At 34.6% G+C, this 5145-nt stretch overlaps 1 long non-coding RNA gene across 1 annotated transcript; it reads right to left on the bottom strand.

The window, feature by feature from the left end:
- Nucleotides 1-2716: 2716 nt before the first annotated feature.
- LOC133794791 (uncharacterized) lies at nt 2717-4668 on the bottom strand. Its single transcript, XR_009875316.1, has 2 exons — nt 3490-4668; nt 2717-2914 (listed from the first exon to the last, which is right to left on the bottom strand). It is a non-coding gene; the product is annotated as an uncharacterized LOC133794791 (long non-coding RNA).
- Between the last annotated feature and the right edge of the window lie 477 nt (nt 4669-5145).

Below are 5145 nucleotides of genomic sequence, written 5' to 3'. Positions count from 1 at the left end.
ACATGTGAATAATTTTTAATTTTAGATAGTAATATATATTTAGATGGTTTCATTTTTTAATTATTAACTAATAATCATAAATTTGAAAAAAAAGAATTAAAAAATTTATAAAATAAAAAAAGTGTTTTGAATCAATTTTAGTGTGTCACATCATCTCATTGAAGCTCATATATATATATTAAGATAAAAATTGTCCCCAAGGCAACTACTTCTGTCTTTCTTGGATATGCTCAGTCCGGGTATAGATGCTATGACGTGAAATCCAAGAGACTCGATGTATCCTTGGATGTTCTCTTTAATGAGGTCGCCTCATATTTTCCTTAACCTAATTAATCAGCCATGGGGGAGAATGGTGATGGAGATGTATTGCGGCCTTCTCTTGTTCATCAACTCGAACCTCATTCTTCTGCAGTTGATGTTACGGATCAGCCTCACTCTTCAGGCTTGAAGACCTACATCTTCTGTTGATTGTCAGCCTGTTCAGCTGACCTCAGAGGATTCCAGTCACCCGGTACAGCATGTTTATTCTCAGCGGCGATTACATTATGTTTCCCAGGCTAATACTATATATATATATTTATATATATATATAGATAGGTATGTTTATTAGTTTTTTTAAAGGGATATTTGGACGAAAATACCTAAGTTTTCAATTTGTGACACTTAAATACCTAACTCTTTTTTTTTTGCGGCTAAAATACCTTCCGTCACACTTTCTTGGTATCTGTAGGTACCTAACCGTTAAGTGTCAGGTAACTGCCTACATGGCTGCATTTGATTGGTACATGTAGATATTTTTTATTATTTTATTTAAAAAATCATTTAGATATTAAAAAGTTAAATAAAATTGTTTAAAATCTAATAAAAATTAATAATTATTTAAAATTCGTATTTTAATTAAATTAAAATTAAAATAATTAATTTAAATCCCTAAAACTACAAATCTAATTTAAAATAAAACATAATTCTGATTTAAAAAAAATCCAAATCGTATATCTCTTCTTCTTCTTCTTCTTCTTCTCAGGCGACAGGATCTAGGGTTTTGTGTGTAGTTCGTGGCTTAGGTTGGGGTGGGTTGTAGGTGGTACAATCTGTGTGCTACACGATGGCGTAGTTGACAGACGACAACGAGGTGAACCTGTGTGCTGCGCGAAGAAGACGGCGATTCTGGGCTGGGGCGAGGTGGCTGCATCGTTGGGGGCTTAGCTCTGACGATGGATTGGGCTTATTTTGGGTTAGATCTAGTTTGATTTTGGATCATTTTTATTTTTATTTTTTTGCTGTTGCTGAATGTGGTAACGATAGAGTTTGGAGCCTGTGAAAATTGTTGGGTTTTGAATCTTTGAATTGAAATTGTATTGGTGAAATTTGTTTGAATCTATAGTCTTTGACAGCGGTGGTGGACAAGATATAGGGAGAGGGACATTGGTTGGAATTGATATGTGGTGGTGAACAATTCTTCAATATGTTGGAGGTGATGGAGATTGTTATTGTTCATTTTTTTTTTGGGTTTTATTGTTTATTTTTTCATTAGGTTGAATGAACTTGACTCGGACCATGAAAGTGCTCAGTTTGGATGAAGAAATCTGGAATCTTGGAGTTGTGTTTTATTGGATGATGTTTGGGTGTGGTGGATTTTTAATTTGTTACTGTTTCAAATCTTGGTTTCAGTTATTTGTTAGGGGTTATCACATGATGATAATTTTTTTTTTTGACAAAACACTATGAAAAGTTTTAAGTTACTTTATTTGATTTGTAATTTAGATTTTATAAAAAATTTATATTAATTTGTATTATTTTTATAATTTTTTTTAAAAAAATAATTGAATTTTAAATATATTTCTATATTTTAAGATTTAAATTAAATTTAAATTATTTTTTAAATAAAAAATAAATGACGTGGATCAATCAAAGACTGCCATGTGTGTGTCTACCTAGCACTTAACGGCCAGGTACCTACAATGCCAAACAAGTGTGACGGAAGATATTTTAGCCGCAAAAAAAAAAAGAATTAGGAATTTAAGTGTCACAAATTAAAAAACTTAAATATTTTCGCCGCAAATATCCCTTTTAATTATAAACATTTTTTTCTTTTTTTTAAATTGTAAGTTTTTTTTTCAAATTTGATAAGGTAACCAATTACTTGATTTATTATTATTTTTTATTCACATTTGAGTTTTTTTTTTTAAGATCTTGATGTTCTTGTTAGGGTAACATGTTACATCTTAGGGGTAACTAATTACCTAAATTATGGGTAACAAATTACCATCTATATAACATGTCACTATCTTAAGGCTAATCAGTTTCCCATAATATGAGTAACTAGTTACCCTCAATATAACATGTGACCATCTTACGTATATTATGGATAACCAATTATCATATGTTACCTTATAATAAATATCAAAGGGAAATTTGGGATCCGGCCACTTTTTGGTATTACAGGGAAGCATGCACTATGATTTCGTGAGTGTTTTGCTTTTTATTTTTATTTGAATTTTGGGAGCAACAGAAGTGGTGCCTTGTGTTGAGGCATGCGGCTTAACCCTTGGTACCGACAAGACAAAATTGATGCATGCAAGGTTCTTAGGTTCAGGTGGTATTTTGATTTCTGGAAGAAATTAGCTGCCATATTTTTCTGCCAAGCTTTTACATCACCCATAGGAAATGGTCTATGATCCCTTGGAACCCCATAAAGTGTTGGTGGCCTAAAAAGTATCAAGTAAAAATGGAGCATGGGTTTAGATTTAAATGATATATACCATGGTAAACATACACACACAAACAGAGTTATTACTTCTCAACATAAGAATGCTCTATTTTGACAATGAATGAGAAACATATACATCTCAATAACAATTGCAGCAGTCACAGCATCCACATTCAACATCCCTCCAAAAATCCAAAGTCCAACCTAGATATAAAAACAAACGAGCCCATTATTGGACACAACGTGTAGATGTTTGACAAGCAACATTGATCAATAGTCCATTATCCATATTCAGACAATGCATTTGCACCACAAAATTTGTCAAACTAAACTAGTTTGTGGCATAAAGTAATACACAATTGAATAAAAATATGAATTGCAAAACTTATATAGAGGAACATGATATAATTCACATTCTAAACCAAGGTTATCAAAGTATATACTAAACAGATAAAAATCAAGGCCCAAAAGTACAGTGCTTAAAACAACAAACCTATATTTCCTACCAATTTAAACAAATAAGCAATTTACATTACTGAGATGCTTTACCGTTTTATAATTCAATATGCTACATAATTTTTTTTGTACCATTTTAGGTCTTCAGTTCAAAATTCTCTACCCATATCAGCCCAATATTTAAATTTTAAATTTAACTTATTCAAAGAGCTTAAGCAAACACATAAATTTATCAAATGAATGCAATCTGTGAGTAAAATCATGAAAAACCACAATAAAGTTTGTACGAGAACTCAATTTGTAGATCAAGTGAAGGGCTTTACCGTAAGAAGAAGTGTCTCAGACATAACAATCTCGTTGGTGCTCATTGGCCCCATCTTCTCCAACTTTTCCTTAGCAAGCTTAGGTTCATCAGGAATGGACTTCACCGATGGCGGGTAAATCAGATACAAAAGGAAAGGGACCACAATCAACGATACTAATCCACGAACAATGGCGGCCTTGGCTCAATCAGTCCACCCAATTGTCTGCTAAATCGTATTGAAAGTCAACGTCGCACTAAGCGGATTAGCTGCCATTGTCGTCAAGAACATCGTTGAAGAAATCATCGAAGTCTGAAAGCAAGTAAGCATGAGCCAGGATCCCAACTTGTGCTTCGTCCCATTACAACATTGCTACCACATGAAACGCACAAAGACTTAACCATCGTCAAGAAAATCCCACAAGCTCTTGCCGAAATCGACGGAATGGCCGGCGCTAAGAGCGCCTCAGTAAAACACCAAACTGTTCCCCAAACCCAGCGACGAGCAATCGAACAGGGAGACGAATTGGTAAGAGATTATGTTACCTAGACTAGATCCCAACTTGTGCTTCGTCCCATCAGCCAGGATCCCAATTTGTGCTCTGTCCCATCTCTGACATTGCTACCACATGCAATGCACAAAGACTTAACCAGCCGCAAGAAAATCCCACCAGCTCTTACCAAAACTGACGGAATGTCCGGTGCTAAAAGCGCCTCACTAAACACCAGACTGTACCCCAAAACCGGCGACGAGCTATCGAACAGGGAGACGAATTGGTAAGCAATTATGTTACCTAGACCGGTCTTGATAAACCATCTGGCGAAGAAGAAGGCGAGTGCGATCAACCACGGAATCAGATCGCCGAATCCGGAGAACACAGCGGCGATGGTTAGGGTTTTTGTGAGTACAAAAGCTCCCAATTCTCCACGCCGCCCTTGTTGATGCTGGCTGGACCACCAAATCAAGATCTTGACCCGTCATTCCCTCGACATTCTTGCAGCTTTGATTCCTTCGTCAACCGAAAAAAACTCAGAGAGAGGAAGAAGAGGAAGAAGAAGAAGAAGAAGAAGAAGAAAAGGCGAGGAAGAAGAGAAGGCCCCGGTGTTGTCGAATTTGCCCTTTGTTTTCTGAACGAATTTTGGCTATATAAGGATTGTTTATTGTTTTTTTTATCTGTCATTTAATTCCAATGAATTTCGTGTTTTTACTCAAAGTTTTCCTAAAAAATTTCCTTTGGTATAAAAACCATATTTATGAAAAATTCTCATTCAATATTGAGGTTTGAGAACCATCTTGATTTTGGGCCATCAAGCTTGGGCCGAAGCTTAGCCTGTATGGACGGATTACGAATCTCACCATTATATCTAGAATTAAAGATTTATACTACATTTTAAATTGGTCACAAGTAAAGTCTGGCCATTATTTTTATATTTGAGTTGTTTAGGTATATACATGTAAAATATAAATTAATTTGCAAAGTATGATACAAAGAAAAGGAAGGGATACTGTAACATCCTACTAATCTAGGATCGTTACACCATGTATTTTTAAAATAGTGGTTAACTCGCTAAACGAGTCATTTAACATAAATGTGTAATTAAAGTTGACTAATGGATTAGGTATTAAATTTTTTGGTCAAATAGTAATTATTTCCCATTAAAAGTTTAAGTGTGTACA

The sequence above is a fragment of the Humulus lupulus genome, chromosome 1, assembly GCF_963169125.1.
Source record: "Humulus lupulus chromosome 1, drHumLupu1.1, whole genome shotgun sequence".
Lineage (NCBI taxonomy): Eukaryota > Viridiplantae > Streptophyta > Magnoliopsida > Rosales > Cannabaceae > Humulus > Humulus lupulus.
Note: the sequence above shows the minus strand (reverse complement) of the source record. Positions and strands in the feature narration are given on the sequence as shown.